This window comes from Danio rerio, chromosome 11 (assembly GCF_052040795.2).
Source record: "Danio rerio strain M-AB ecotype USA chromosome 11, GRCz13ab, whole genome shotgun sequence".
Taxonomy (NCBI): domain Eukaryota; kingdom Metazoa; phylum Chordata; class Actinopteri; order Cypriniformes; family Danionidae; genus Danio; species Danio rerio.
In genome coordinates, this window is record NC_141031.1 from 48,625,665 (window position 1) to 48,642,500 (window position 16,836).

General features: G+C 38.6%; 3 long non-coding RNA genes across 4 annotated transcripts; 1 reads left to right on the plus strand and 2 right to left on the minus strand.

Annotated features, from left to right (window-relative positions):
* Window positions 1-499: 499 nt before the first annotated feature.
* LOC147841935 (uncharacterized) lies at window positions 500-1,795 on the minus strand. Its single transcript, XR_015503101.1, has 2 exons — window positions 1,699-1,795; window positions 500-1,208 (listed from the first exon to the last, which is right to left on the minus strand). It is a non-coding gene; the product is annotated as an uncharacterized LOC147841935 (long non-coding RNA).
* Window positions 1,681-6,096, plus strand: LOC103911153 (uncharacterized). Of its 2 annotated transcripts, XR_015503100.2 has the most exons (5): window positions 1,681-1,784; window positions 1,948-2,033; window positions 2,317-2,459; window positions 2,554-2,623; window positions 5,416-6,096. It is a non-coding gene; the product is annotated as an uncharacterized LOC103911153 (long non-coding RNA). The 2 variants fall into 2 exon arrangements; XR_015503099.2 differs by lacking the exons at window positions 2,554-2,623; window positions 5,416-6,096 and having other exon boundaries at window positions 2,317-2,517.
* Window positions 6,097-6,601: 505 nt separating this feature from the next.
* On the minus strand, window positions 6,602-12,645 carry LOC147841936 (uncharacterized). Its single transcript, XR_015503102.1, has 2 exons — window positions 12,183-12,645; window positions 6,602-11,150 (listed from the first exon to the last, which is right to left on the minus strand). It is a non-coding gene; the product is annotated as an uncharacterized LOC147841936 (long non-coding RNA).
* Window positions 12,646-16,836: the final 4,191 nt, after the last annotated feature.

A 16,836-nucleotide genomic window follows, 5' to 3' on the forward strand; every position in this document is an offset into this window, starting at 1 on the left:
ATATATGCTTCTCAAACCGGCCTTAAACAATGACAACTATTCAAAACACACTGTAGGATCAGTTCTGGAGCTTTCCAGACATCTCCCCAACAACTGACTCAGCTCTAGTGCAACTAGGAGAAACGCTTCTGATGAAGGAACACCAGGAAAACAGCACCACAGAATATTTAGGAATATGATTACGAAAAAATCAACATGAATGGTTGGGCAGTACATGAAACACACAGGTCAATGTGTCTGAGAAAGAGGATGCTCTGTGTGCATCAGGAGACAGATGGATGATCACAGTGTCAGAACTCATCCATTTACTCAACACACACACACACACACACACACACACACACACACACACACACACACACACACACACACACACACACACACACACACACACACACACACACACACGATTAATTTATTGGGAATGACTAGTACTAATTAAAGCAACACATCATCAAAATAATCATAAAGAGCCGGTGATGTTTCACAGTGGAAGCAGTAAATACAGTCATTGAATTTATTTTGCGTGACGATATTAAAACACTCAATCAATTCTGCACAAAAGTAGTAAATAAATGGGTTAGGCATATCAAATCAAACCCCAATATTTCCTGACCTTTACATGAACTTTTCCATTAATGTACATCACACAGATGTGGGAAGGTCAGTTTATGACATGTTGTGTTAACAGAAAGAGACAGCAGAGTATTTAGTGAAAGAGACGATTAAGGAGTCAGATGTGGCTTTATGATGTGTCTGATAGGTCTTTATTCTCTAAAGCAGATAAAAAGGGACTGGTCAACTACAAGATGAAGATTTGGCAGAACATACATGTTATAAAGTGGCATGACGTCTATATGAAATGCAGATAAATGTGTGTTGGAAAGAAAATGTCCATATAACTTTATCCTGAACTTCATACAAAATGAGGAAACACAAATGAAAGCTGTTATTGTGGACTGAAACACTCTCACGTATATTAGTGTAATGTCAACAACAAATATTCCAGCAGTTTCAGTCACTAAAAATTGGGGTGGGAAAACCCTTTCACTGTTACATTGCAGAAAAGCAAAAAGCAAAATGACAATGATTACATATTTGAAAGAGCAGAAGAGATGAAACAGATTAGATCTCCCCGTCCCTCCAGTCCTCAACTCAGCTGCACTCCACCCTCCAGTCCAGTAGGTGACAGAATCTGCACCTTTACACTGTTTGCCAAACACCAGTAAACAGAAGAAGAAAGTTGTTTGAAACGCCTCATCTTAAACCCTTCAGAAACCCTGCTGTTTCCAGCTCTCAGATAAGACCAGTGTCTGATGATCTTGTGTAAATGATTGTCTGTGCAAATGATGTGGAGTTTTGTTGATTAGTCTTTAATGAGGTTATTGGTTTGTGGAGGCTTGTGTTTATACTGTAACTCTTATATTTGTCTGAGAACATGTTAAAGATGAAGCAGCATCTGTCTAGTGCAATATCACAGCTGAGCAAGAAGACAAGCAAAAGAATAAAATCCCCACATTCTCTCCATCAGCTCATCTACAGATCAGATCAGTGAAGCGAGTGATCAGCTGTAACTCTCGGCCTGTTTGTTGGCTGAGTGTTAGAGAAATGATGGTGAATACACCACAGCGCTGTGTTTAATCTGTCTCAGACACCATCAAGCAGATCTACAATAGTGGAGGAACCCTTTCTGCTTACCTGGTGATGCTGACCGGCCGAGAGGAGCAGGAGAGAACACACGGACAGGTGAACCGCTGAGCAAACACTGGAGGAGAAACACACAGGTGGGTGAAACAGCAGGTAGAGCTCTTCTTCTTGTCTTATTGGCGGTTTGCATTCTTAAACAGAGCATTACCGCCCCCTACTGTGAGTTGTGGGTCAGAGACTGAATTTCCTTTTCCTCTGGACTCTTCAAGGCAGAGTTCTGATCTGACTGTGTGCTTTCAGAGAGGCTGTGATTGCGGTGCAGGTCAGTGTAATCCTGCAGAGTGTACCTGCGGTGGAGTGTGATGCTGAGCATGGAAACCCTACAGGTGAAACACACCTCTGCTTTGCTTTAATCTGGATATCTTGTGTTGAGTGATTTCATTAATGAAGGAGTCTTTGCTTTCACAACACCTGAGTGAAGTATTCCTGTTCATGTTATCAGTCTTCTGTGATGGATCTTCTGTCTGTCACTGGTGTTTTCTGTTGAGTTTATTCGCTGTCAGCTGTCATAGTAATGTATTGATTAGCTGCTTCAGGTGTGTTGAATTAGAGTTTGCATGTAAACTGTTCTGTTCTGCTTCTGACTGACCTGTATGATGTGTGTTTCAGATGTAGAAATCCTGCTTCAGCTTGCTCTCCTCGCTTCATTTAACAGTAGTGGTGGGCAAAGTGAGGCTTCATGAAACTGAAACAGTTGAAGCAAATGTGTCAAAGCTTTGAAACGTTTCAAAACTCTACAGTGACACCTAGTGGTAATTGTTATACATTGCTCTGGAACAGCTTCAGCAAAGAACAATTGAGCAAATTGAGGTATTAAAACCCACTTTGTACCTTTGAACCTACAAGTGTTATAGCAGAGCGGTCAGAGTTCCTGACTATCATGCAGGGATACTGGGTTCGAATCCAGGCAAATGCAGCTATGTTGAAATGCTCTGTTCTTGTATTGTTTTGTTTCAACATTGGTCAGACATCAGAATAAACACTATTTGTGAATAAATATGTCTTGTTTTGGTCATTAAACAGGGTTGCTGTTAGATCAGACACAGTTGTGGTCAGAAGTTGACAAGACTTATTTATACTATTAATGAAATTCCTCATTTATTGTATTTTAATACCGTCTACTCAAACGCTAAACCCAACCATCACAGTACTGTAAAAATATGAATTATTGCTATACAGTCTTACACAAATGATACTGTATTGATGGTGTATCCGCAGCTGTATCCTATCTAGACTACATCATAACACAGTAGCATTATTAAAATAGAGAAAATCCTGATTTTGGAGCATTAGTACAAAGCAGGATTCAAACCCAAAACCCATTTGAAGCACAGTAACAGCACGCACATGCACGGTCCACTAGGCTATATAAGACAGATGTGTTTCTGACCCAGTCAGTCAAATGCAGATTCGCCAGGTCTCGGAACGGTTCTGAAATGATGTTAAAGAGCACAATCACAGAAGGAGAGAATGAGAAATAAACACAAACAGCAACAGCCTCACACCGAAGCAACTGATTTAAACACCTCCACAAACAGCATCAGCAGCTCCACTGAAAAACATTTGATAATGAACAGCGCTTTTATTTCTTTATTGATTTTTTTTTCCAGTTTGACCTCACCATCATGGAGATCAGAGGCTGCTTTAGTTGGGCTCTTGATCCTTTACTCTTCTATCTTATTGTTTCTGAAACTCATCAGCTATGGCAATAAAGGCAATGAGAAGCTTTATGTAAATATTTGTTACAGCTATAATCGCTAGTGATCCATAACTTAAATAAAACAATTGCAGGTTTATGTGATGTGGTTTGGGGCATTAGGAAAGTTTCCCATGGAGAGTCAACAAACAAGAATTAATTAAAATTAATTAATATAGTTTCATACGCAAAACCTTGAGAGCTCAAGAAGCACATTTAAAGGTTCAGGACACCCTGGAGAACTTCTTTTATATATTAACAGATGTGTGTGTGTTGAGCATCAGTAAAGACGATGTGATGTTAGCACCTGTCAGCTTTAATTGTGGGGAAAACTGGATAATTTTGAGCTTTTGTCATCTAATTTCAGCTTCCGGGTTTAAAATGATTTTTGGGGCGTATCGAAATTGGCGACGTAGCACAGTACTGCAAGTGCAATGATGACGCGTCGGTTTCTCATTATTATTCATAGCGGAGTTTTCTTATCCTATGAGAAGAGCCGGCTGCTTAATTATTCATGAGTGCACGTGCTTTCCGAAGGCAGACCTGCCAGTTTCAAGCAAGCTGTGAGACACAGACCAACGGCACGCAGTAGCCGTTCATGAAGGCTCGTATGTGTTTGTTTCCATGATCCACGGGGTTTGTTGCATGTTTTTTTCCCCGCGATCTTGTCAGGGCCGATACAGCAAAGCTGTGTGTGTGCTGCAAGCATTTTTGTCGGGAGAGCAGTACGAGAATTGAAGAATGGCAGACGTTGACTTTTATCAGGAGTTCGTTCACATTCAGACACATCACTGTGCTGCTGTGTTTGCCTAAATCCTCTATATTACCAGCAGGGCTAATGGTTGAAATAGACAGGTCAGGAGACCTGCTGCACTGAGTCTGCATTCAGATCTATATTTAGACCCGGGGATCGAGGGAGAATCCTCATTTATAGGGTTTACATGAACACACTTATCTTTATAATGATATAAATTGTGGTTATGTGTATATGAAATTACAAATAATAAATGTAGCAGGGCATTCAATTACTGTTTATTCCTTTGCATTTTAACTTTGTGAACTATAAACTCATGCGTCTCCTCGCGGTTTGTCTCATTTTGTGAGCTAACTGACAACAACAGTTGTTCGCTCCCCTTCTCCCCTGCTGGCCACGCCCACTTCTGCCCTGTGCTCGCGGAGCTCCGCCCATTAATCATGCATCTTTTGAAACAATTCTGAAGTAGACTTTAACCAAAAGTGGGGATTGTCTTGACCCTTTAAGACACAAAGACATCAAGAATCAAGATATGAACCTCAACCACGGTTACTAAAATTAAAAACCTGCATGATTCATCCATGCCACAATGCATGCTGGGTACATAGTACGAACCTCCCAGCATGCATTGCTGCATAAATAAAATAAGCCGCTTAAAGTTTTTGAAATGTCTTTCTTTGCCTTTAATGTGTGCTGTTCTTGGCTGTTATATTTCAGTAGAGTGTTTTGTGTTGTTCTGGGTTGATTTTCTTTTGTTTGTCACCATTGTTGTAATTGAAAGGCTGATTCTTGATAAGATGATCTTTTATGTGAAGCTTTGACCCAATCTACGTTGTAAAAGGACTATATAAATAAAGGTGAATTTAATAACTTGATTACATTTATTCTTAAATTTCCTTTAGGCTTCTCATGCCATACAAATTGTTTGATCAACACAACTATTTTTGGCTACCTAAATAAATTTAGTGTTAACATAAGCAGCTGAAGAAGCCAACTAAAGCAGACGCTGACCTCCATCATGGTGACCAACTGAACAACAGCAACTCCATGAAGAGTTTTGTCCACATGACAGAAAAGTCCGAGCTCAGTAATGAGTGAAGCTCCACTGATTTAAGTTGTTTAATGATCTCTGCGGAGATCTTCAGAAAGAACATTTATATTGTCTAAATATTTAGTACTATTATTTTTATCTAGAGTTTTATTTTCAGTTGATGTCATCTTTGGTTTTGGCTGTAACTTGTGTTTTTCTTTCCTTTAGTGAATCTGCTTACTGGCAACCACAGCTGCCGGTCTTGTCCTGCAAAATCAAGAAAAAAAAAAAAAACTAAACAAACAAACAAACACCATTGTGTGCCGCCATTGTGGAGGATAAGTGTCTGTGTTCAAGTCCACGATGAACTGAGAGTATTGCAACATATAAGAGACTGAAAAAATGCAATGAAATATTTCAGAAAGTTGTTCAGCTCATGTATGCAGCACCCTACCACCAATATTATCTGGGCCCGGGCTTTTTTTTAGTATTAATTCTCTGAAAGAGGTCTTTGACCTGAGTCCTACTAATGTTTACGGATTTACTACATGACAGGTGTTGTTTTAAAATGTAATTTTCCGACTTAAAATCACCCTCATCAAACCTTAAGTAAAACGTATTTAATTCCTCAGTAAACTCTCTCACAGAACTAAAACCATTTAAATTGGTTTCAATGCCCGCTCTATCTTCTTTACTCCCAGCCATTGTGTTCACGCCTTGCCAGGCTGATCTTAAATTTTTGCTGCTGGTCTGTTTCTGTAATATCTGTTTCTCTATTTTATTATGTACACTGTTTGTACACTGTTACATCATGCTAGTCAAAACACACAACTGTGATGTGTATGTGTTATCATATCATTGACATGACCACTTCAGCACTATCAGCTCCAATAAACTGCATGAATCAGTTTGCCAGAATGTAGTCATTAATCTGTATACATAGATTGTGAATTACCACACTAAATCAGCTGTACTCCTCATAAACGGTAACCTCACAGAAATATTTTTGATCAGTAATGACAGTTTATTTGCTCAACACTTATTCTACACAACATACCGATTAAAATGCCGAAAAAAGTAAACCAAAACATGAAAAAACGGCTGAGATATAAAGGACTAAACCTGACCGAAAGCACACTCAGCTGAGGACACACAGGATTGGTCTAAAAACACGAATACTAATGAGTCATTTGCATATGGTCTATTCTCTAATAAAACACGATTTTAAAGGGCTTCATAAGCTTAAACATGATAATCAAAGTATGGGAAAACAACTTAGACATCAGATAATCAAATTCTGAATAAAAATATACAAACAAGAACAAAGAAAAACACAAACAAACAAATGGTCATCACCATTGCCGAAATGCTGTGACTCAAAACCTGGTCAATAGGCCAGGGTCTCCTGTTCTTCAGGGTAATGCTCCCAACGGTTATCCCTGATAAGGATAATGTCTGCTTGGTTCTTGCATTGCCTTAGGGGAGATGTTTGGTAGAAGAATGATATATCTACAGAGATATATCCGCCAGACTGAACCTCGACCTGGCCTCTTAAATTTTTTTCATTTCTAGTAATTAGAAGGAGGTCAGGAATATCTCTTTGAATGCTTCTAGTCACATTCAGGTGAGTTCTTTGATTATCTTGAATTCATGGTACTCCTTGGATGTTGACTGGAAGTATTCTGGAGCAAATCAACAGGGAGTGAGGAGAAGGCAATGACTAGTTCATGGCCAACTGTAACTCCTGACTCCTAGCTGATTTGGGCAAGGGCTCTCCTGTTCCCTGGAGATATCTGGGGTCCTGGGGAGCCTGGTCTCTGGATTAGCCAGAGTAAGCCTCATAGATTAACATCTTCAGACTCTTCTCGGGTGACCTGGGCAACCTTGCGGTGTTAACAAAAGGTCACTTGGGGGAGTGGTAAGTATTCAGCCCCCCTGGGTCCACTTGGACAGCACGCAGGGATGGTGGCCTTGGGTGAATGGCCTTAAATGAAGCCCAGTCTTCTACTGGTGATTAGCACCTCCACACAACAGCACATTGTGCATCAACACCACCTACACCAGTCATTTGAAGACTTTTCCAAAAATCATCAATTCAAACATCAGATCTACTGAAGATTTATAATCCCAGAATTTACTAGGATTAAGGTTGAGTAAGACTAGTACTTCCATAGGGACACTTTAAAACACCAAATCTCAAATTATAACCTTACAACTTTTCAGAATGACCAGATTTTCTCTTTCTTTAAGATCCATTATTTCCATGGGAAAATTTAAAATATTTATTCTTCTAAGACTTAACCCAGAACTTTTCAGGAAAATAAACCCTACATACCTTCCCCAGAACATCTAGTGTAAATGGCTGGTTTTAAAAATAAGATCTTCTGTAACTCCTAGAAAATCTAACCCCAGAACCTCTGTGTAAGTAACCACACTTCACTCTTTTAGAATATCTCAATTTCATAGGAATATTGGAACCTATAAATATTTCAACCTTTAAATATTTCAACTTTACTGGTTCCAGTTTCCTCTTCAAAAATCTCAAATTTAAGTGAAAACATCTCAAGTATCAAGATTTCCTTTTGGTAGTGAGAATCCTTTAAAAAACAAAAGCGCTCACTTTAAGGCTCTCACTTAAACATAGAAAATCACAGTTTGGTTCTATTGTGAATTATTTTCTCTCCACATAGCGTGATTGTAGACGTTCACAACTACACAAAATAGCATAGACCAGTGGTTCTCAAACTTTTTTTTTTTTTTTTAACCAACTACCACCTTAGAAAATTGTCTCTCCAAGTACCACCATAATGGCCAGTATTAAAAAATAACATTGTAGGCCTAATTAAGCCGTGCACAGTTTAAAAATGAGGCAGATTAATTCCTATCATTAAGAATATGTTGTTGTTAGTCACTTATAAATTTTAAATAGTCTGAACATTAACTGTGCTTGCAGATAAAAAAACAATAAATTGAAATGTGCTCTTAAAGTTCATAAAAAAATGTCACTGTTCTAAAAGTAAATAGAAAACTGCTGTACTTAAATCTAAAGTATTCATATTAGCCTATTAATCAAAGCTGGAAATGTTGATTGGACCTCACAAATATTGGCTTTGTCATTCATACACTTTCTGACAAATCTTGATTTCTGACAAAAATGTAAATTTACTTATGACAGGGTTCATACAGGCTAATGAAAATATGGGCATTTTGAGCACTTTTTTTCCAGTACCCTTTTTTTTGGTAGACTGATATGCTATGTATTGAGGACCTGAAATGTATTCTCAGCAACCCATAAAACATTGCATTGATAAAAAAAAAAATCAATCATATATTAATAATATAATAAACCTGCACTAAATGCTTGTGAATTTTTTTTACTCAAGTAAAAATACCATTATACTGCTAAAATAACACAAATTTTAGTAAATACTAATATTAAGTAAAAGTACAAAGTACTCTTTTAAAGTACTAGTTTGTTACTTTTGAAAAAAAATCCGATTCATTGAAATCAAGTTTAAACCTGATTAATTGGTTTAATTGCTTAAATCCCAAAGCTACATGTATAGGAATTGACACTAAGTATGGTGTTTTTTAAAATTTATTTTTCCTTTCATGACAATGTTTTTCAATAGCACTGGTAAAACTAGCACAATCTTTAAGGCAATAAAGACATTTTTTGCCAATTTTTTTAAACAATATTTTCAAGCTTTGAAAGGTTTATTTAACGTATGAAAGATTTAAATTTGGCCTTTTATTTACATATTTTACACCTTTTCTTTACAATATGGCAATTTTGTTTCTCAAATAGCTGTACATTACATGAAAATTTTATTTTACATTTGATCTTAAACTAAAATACAAACTTTACAAACACAAGTACACTGTCAGTAAAAATAAAACAAGACTATTTTACTTGAGGTATTTGAAATGACAACAATACATTTATCAAAGCAGTGCTTTAAGAGCCTTATTGTTAATTTTGACAAACAATAAGTAACAACTGATTGCTTTGACATGTAATGCTTTAAGACAGATCAGAATACAGCTAAATGTATAAATCACACAAATACCTCATCCAGAAACATTTCCAGCATAATTCTTTGTAATAAAGTTCCACCTTTGCTAAGTTTAACTTAACACAGCCAAAGAAGACCATTAGCATTTTCATCGATCATGCATCAATCTAATTCTAAATACTTAAACTTTTGACTAAATTTAGTCAAGTAGCAAAGATAAATAATTCCTGCCCTTCCTTTCATACCGTTTAGAGGAGTGACAGGTCAGTGGCGAGTCGACTCTCTGTCGGAGAGCAAAACGTGGATGTAGATCATCAAATAGGCAGGAAATATGTCCGCAGTTTAATTGCTCTTCAAGATGTCTCTATAGTGAAAACATGCAAGAAGCATTATTCCAACAAAACATTTTAGTTTTTTGTCTCTGCTACTCAAAGCCTTTGTCCCGCCCTTGCGTTTAACGCAAAACTTGACAAGGTTGACTGTGATTGGCCACTTTTCTTGTCAGTCAAATCATGCTTTGGATTCTGATTTTCAACAGTTTGACACATTGCACTAAAATAAACACAGCACAGTGCTGTGATCGTGCGCTACATAAAACAGTCAATGCTGATCACATCGATGTTCTAGTACACAAAGGATTAAGTGTTAATTGTTGCATGATTTGGTGATTCCTCCATGTACCACTAATAGGAAGCCTGCGTTTGAGATCCACTGGCACAGACAGTACACCTATTTCCAAAATTTATTTCACACAGTACTCCATGTCATTTGCAGTGGTCTCATAATTATGTTAACCCTTTGGGAGATATTTCTGATGACTGGTTTAAAATCTGTCCAGAACCTTAAAACTCAGTATAATTTGCCTGGCAGCTGCTTTGAGGTTTATTCACATTAAATCAGCTCTTTGGGCAGGTCAGTGCTCCGGGCATATGGGTTACCTTGGAAATCTCTCAACGACGTATTCACTCATTGTATAAATAATTCTTCCTTCTGTGGAATCTCCCTTATCTGCCTCAGTTTCTTGAACATTCATACAAACTTCTATCTATTATAACTGTTCGGGCAAAGGATCTTTGAGGATGTGCATGCTTTTTCACATCAGGTATGAGGTTTAAATCAGCTCAGTTTTCAGAGATTAATTTCGCTGTTTAATTTTCACTGCTGAAAGTCCAAACAATGAGAAAATCCTTCCATGCTCAACTATACGAGCCCCAAACCAAGCGAGCCAGTTTGCCAACCGACCAAAGTAAAGGGGAAAAATAACCTCCAACCAGGCTCAGTTGGGCATGATCACTTCTCCTCTTGCCAAACTTCCTGTACAGAGCTGCAGTCTAGGCACCGGAGGCTGGAGAATGGTGGACATCCTTTGTGGAGTTGCTGCAGATGGGAGAGGTCACCGGCTGGTGTACAGACTGACCCTTCAGGATCAATACATGGACTTGTGGGTCACTATAGGGTCTTAAAGGAATCATTATCATGCTCTACACCAGGAGCTCCCTCAAATACTGGGCAGCCAAAGCATTGAGGGCTTTGTAGGTAAACAGTAACATTGTAAATTAAATATTTAATAGGGAGTCAATGCACCGATGAAAGAACTGGAGTAGTGATTTCTTGGTTCTAGAAAGTACTCTAGCAGCTGCATTTTGAACCAGCTGCAGTTTGTTAGTGAGGCCAGCAGGGCAACCACCTAGTAACTCATTACAGTAGTCTAACTGAGAGGTCATGAAAGCATGACTAAGCTTTTCTGCATCAGTTATTGATAGTTTGGCAACATTAAGATGAAGAAATGGAGTTTTGCAGATGCTTAATCTGGCTTTACACAGGTTGCTGTCAGAAATGGCCCCAAAATTACTGACTGAAGATGAGGACTAGGTTAGGGCACACTTGTCAGCTCTACAAAGCTGACCAATCACAGCTTGCTCTCTTCACTGAGGTGTGCATCAGTGTCTGACTGCCACAGCAAGGGCTATGTGACAATCCAAAGGGTTGTGCTGAAGCATACTTGTGTGCTTGATGCAGAAGTATATAACATGCTACATTTTGATGGTAAAATATAACCCTTTAAACCAGGGGTGTCAACTCAATTCCTGGAGGGCTGAAGCCCTGAACAGCTTAGTTCCAACCCTGCTCCAACACACTTACCTGTAGGTTTCAAACAAGCCTGAAGGACTCAATTAGTTTGATCAGGTGTGTTTAATTAGGATTGGAACTAAACTGTGCAGAGCTGCGGCTCTTTTGGAACTGAGTTTGACACCCGTGTTAAACGATGGCTGTTAAGTATTCAAACATTAAATGAACGCAGCAAGTGAAAAACGGATTTGAAAATGCATCAGGATATAAAGCACTATATATCAGCTTGACATTTTTAGAAAATATTTGCATAGCTACCCAGTATATTAAAGATCAGGGAACAAAACAACACAAGTGTTACACAGCCCCATAAATATCAAACTTGTGTATAACTGAATCACATAATGGCCTACTGCTGAAATGCTGAATTGCTCATTAACATGTCAAAACCTAGTGATTATTTTGAGAGCAATACCGACTATTAGTTTATTAAATTCATTCATGTGACTAGTTTATTAGAGCATATATAGACTAAGAAATCATACAACAGTACCCTGGACAGCAGTGCCACTCTAAAGCTTTAGAGCAAAGTCCAATTATTGTAAGTCCAAGTATTGTAAGGCTTCGATAAGCATTTCTTATTTGCTTTATTCGATGCGCAGCAGGAAAGTCTGCATGTAGTCATTGGTTTAGTTCTCTCCTGGATCAGAGCGAGATTTGTGCTACCAAATACAGTACTGCATGCAATAAACTTGTGTTAGTCAGGCGAATTAAAGGTCTCAAATGCTCAGGATGTCAATGAAATTATTAAACTCACCATTAATAAAATAATAGGCTATTTCATTATTTTAGATGACTGGTTAGAAAATAAACCATGTATAAAATAAGTCAATGAAATAAGAGATTCACTTCTCTTCCAGAGAGTGCTCTATTGTTTAAACCCTTTTAAAACTATTGTTAGACCAGGCAGCACTAATACGGTTTTATTTTCCACTCATGCTGCAACAGCTCTTTTTAACATTACACAACCCATCAGTAGTTGCCTTTAATGCAATGTAAACCGCTCCCTTTGTTCAATTAAACTCAATAGCTGAAACTCTTTCAAGTTAATAAAAACAAAAGCAACCAAGTGTCTAAACACTGCTATGCCGCTCTATCATATTGGGGTGCTACATATAGGTACATGTTATAGCACCTTTTTTAGAGGTCGTATGTTGCGTGCCTCTGGCTTAATTTTATTTGGAGGGAAAATGACAAATGCAACAATTAATTTTTGCAGGGGAATAAAGGTATTTAAGATCTTTGAACATGACAATTAAACTATGATAATGTATCAATAGTGCATTTGTATTACAATAGCAGAAATATATTTACTGTGGCAACCCCAGATTGATAAAGGGACGAAGCCAAAAAGAAATGAATGATTACGCATAGAAGATGTTGACAGATGTTTGATATCTCTGACCCTGCTGATTTCACTTTTGCACATTATACAGTGTCACTTTGTTTTATCTGCAGCTCCACTGACTGTAAAATGCTTCCACACAGAACATGAATTTTTTTTTTGACTGGTGGAGGACCAAGAAATGGCTCAGCAGCAGTCTCACTCTTGACTTTCTGGGTGCCCAAATGTATATGAGGAGTTTCAAGTTAATAAAGTGACGGGAAGCTATGCTAAGGTTAACTAGCCTATAGCATATATCTTGCTGTCTGCAAAAGACAGTAATTTAGACGTACCATATAACTCCCATAAGTGCATACTATTCGACACAATTGCACAAGCATCATTTTAACCTTTATAAACGAACGTTAACGTTACTGTCATCAGTCTATTGTCTAAATTACCGTGCTAACAGAGCTAACGTTGCGTAAACGGAGCACCCGATTGCAGATGTCAAAAATGCAGTGTAATGGAATATCCCGATCAAACTCCGCTTCAACTACGCTACAAGTTTATAAACTGCATCTGGAACCCAATTAAGGTACAAAAATCTATTTAACAAAAATAGTGATGCAGTAAAGTGTTCACTCAGCTGAGCCTTCTCGGTTCCTGTGGAGAAGCTTGTGCCAGACACCTTTTACCTCCGCCCCACCCTCCGACTTCTGAGACTCACTCACTCACTCTCACTCATGCACTGGTCTCATGAGGAAATGCTGCTTTTTGATGTTTTTCTTGCTCCCGAAAACATTTTTCCAGAATTTGTTCGAAATAAGTATTCGTAAAAACACGCTATTCATGCCTTTCCGAATACTGCATTTGGGTTCGGCTCCACCCTTAATATATATAAATGACGCTTGATGGCTAGTTTAAATGAGTTTAGATTAAGTTCATTGTCTCCTTTCCATAAGATCGAGATGGCAGTTTTATCTGGATTAGCCTAAACATTGACCCTAACTCTTTGCCCACCTGTGTCCTGTCCCATATGGATTGTGGGGAGGGACTCGGACTGGTGCATGAACCTGAAGCTCAGAAAGGCTGGGAGTGCATGGCCTAAACTGTTCTAGAATCCTTTGGTTACTTGTCCTGAATCGTAAAAGAAGAAAGCAGTGGGTGTCTACATCAGCAGTAACTAAATCTACTTTTTATAAATTGAAACAGCCCTAACCAACCCCCACCCCTAAATGACCAAAAGAGGCTTGGCATGTATTTAGATGTTCATCTACTTTTCTATCGAAAGAGCTCTAACCAAAAGCGGTTTGGTATTTACTTGAATCTCTTTCATCTCATATCAACTATTTGATATTTCTTTCACCTTTATCATTGTTTCCTGTATCTACATCCTTGTTTCCTGGATTTCTTTAGTATTCTTTGAAAAACTTTCTTAGGTTTCACAATCATTTGATCTTTTAAAACACTAGCCTGTTATTTTGGATCAATGTCATCTACTTGGATACCATCTTTCATTATTTGAATGAAATTAGGAATAGGATTTGAATCCTCTTCGTCTACTTGTTTCTAGACTGGAATATAGCACTGGCCCACACCTAACCCTAACCGCAAGGGATTCTAACCCACTCATTAACTGAACTGTTAGTAATCAAAGCAGCAAATTCATTAAAGCATTTAAGGAAAATTGAGGGAGGGTATTTATTTACAATTAGGTTAGACATTTAGTCAAACTTCAGTTTTGTAACTGAAGAACAAACTTAAACAAAGTCAAACAATTCTTGGATCATCTTGATTTCTCAATTTTGAATACTCTCCTACTCCTTCTAGACTGTAATAGCCCTCACCCACCCCTACACCTAACTAGAAGGTGTATTTTGGATCTATAGAAAGGGGAAAATGAAATGGCAATTTAATCTTAACCTAAAAATTAACCAACTCTTTGCTTACCTCTGTGTCCTGTCCCATATGGACTGTGATGGACTCAAGACTGGTGTGTGAACCTGAAGCCCAGAAAGGCTGGAGTGCATGGCCTAAAAAGGTCTAACATCCTTGGGTTCCTCTTTCTGAACTGGTCAAGTAGAAAAATATAGCAGCAAATATGGCCCAACATAAGCAGTTACTAAATTTAATGCGGATGAAACAGCCCTAACCAACCCCCACCCCTAAACAACAGAAAGAAGCTTGGCATGTGTTTGGATAATGTTAATACTTTTTATAAATAGAATCTGCTAACCCAACCAAAAAGTTTTATTCAGATCATTTTAATGTCAGATCATCTATTGGATCTTTCATATGCGTCATGGTTTCATTTTATCTACATCTTGTTCATCTGGATTTCCTTAGTGCAATCTTTGAAAACTCTAATCAGTTTAACAATCCTCTTTTTTTTCTCTCTCTCTTCGAACACTAGCCTTATCTTGGATCGATGTCATCTACTTGGATACTATGTCACTTGAATCATCATTTATTCCCATCCACACCAATCATGGATCTTTCACCAAGATTGCTCAATGTTTAGTTCTTTCTTGCATTCGTAACCAGCATTTTGAATCCTCTTCATCTACTTTTTTTTGTAGACCAAAATATACCACTGTCTTACATGTAACACTAACCGCAATGGTTTCTTAACCAATCCTAAACAACTTCTCAAGCTACAAATCATTTTTTAAAGCATTGAAGGAAAATTGACTAAACCATGTCTACCCTTAAGTCAAACCTAATTGTATATAACAACCTTTCCTCAAACTTAACCCTAAAACCAGATGTTTTGTAACTGAAGAACATAAAACTATTTTAACACAACCCTAAACAAAATCTGGTCATTTCTTAAGTTGAGAACATTACCCCTACTGAACTCTACCCCTATTATACTGAATTAGTAGTTAATTATTAATATAATAATATATTATTATAATATATAAATATTATAATGTAGTCAACTAGGGGTAGTCAACTAGGGGTAGTCAACTAGGGGTAGTCAACTAGGGGTAGTCAACTAGGGGTAGTCAACTAGGGGTAGTCAACTAGGGGTAGTCAACTAGGGGTAGTCAACTAGGGGTAGTCAACTAGGGGTAGTCAACTAGGGGTAGTCAACTAGGGGTAGTCAACTAGGGGTAGTCAACTAGGGGTAGTCAACTAGGGGTAGTCAACTAGGGGTAGTCAACTAGGGGTAGTCAACTAGGGGTAGTCAACTAGGGGTAGTCAACTAGGGGTAGTCAACTAGGGGTAGTCAACTAGGGGTAGTCAACTAGGGGTAGTCAACTAGGGGTAGTCAACTAGGGGTAGTCAACTAGGGGTAGTCAACTAGGGGTAGTCAACTAGGGGTAGTCAACTAGGGGTAGTCAACTAGGGGTAGTCAACTAGGGGTAGTCAACTAGGGGTAGTCAACTAGGGGTAGTCAACTAGGGGTAGTCAACTAGGGGTAGTCAACTAGGGGTAGTCAACTAGGGGTAGTCAACTAGGGGTAGTCAACTAGGGGTAGTCAACTAGGGGTAGTCAACTAGGGGTAGTCAACTAGGGGTAGTCAACTAGGGGTAGTCAACTAGGGGTAGTCAACTAGGGGTAGTCAACTAGGGGTAGTCAACTAGGGGTAGTCAACTAGGGGTAGTCAACTAGGGGTAGTCAACTAGGGGTAGTCAACTAGGGGTAGTCAACTAGGGGTAGTCAACTAGGGGTAGTCAACTAGGGGTAGTCAACTAGGGGTAGTCAACTAGGGGTAGTCAACTAGGGGTAGTCAACTAGGGGTAGTCAACTAGGGGTAGTCAACTAGGGGTAGTCAACTAGGGGTAGTCAACTAGGGGTAGTCAACTAGGGGTAGTCAACTAGGGGTAGTCAACTAGGGGTAGTCAACTAGGGGTAGTCAACTAGGGGTAGTCAACTAGGGGTAGTCAACTAGGGGTAGTCAACTAGGGGTAGTCAACTAGGGGTAGTCAACTAGGGGTAGTCAACTAGGGGTAGTCAACTAGGGGTAGTCAACTAGGGGTAGTCAACTAGGGGTAGTCAACTAGGGGTAGTCAACTAGGGGTAGTCAACTAGGGGTAGTCAACTAGGGGTAGTCAACTAGGGGTAGTCAACTAGGGGTAGTCAACTAGGGGTAGTCAACTAGGGGTAGTCAACTAGGGGTAGTCAACTAGGGGTAGTCAACTAGGGGTAGTCAACTAGGGGTAGTCAACT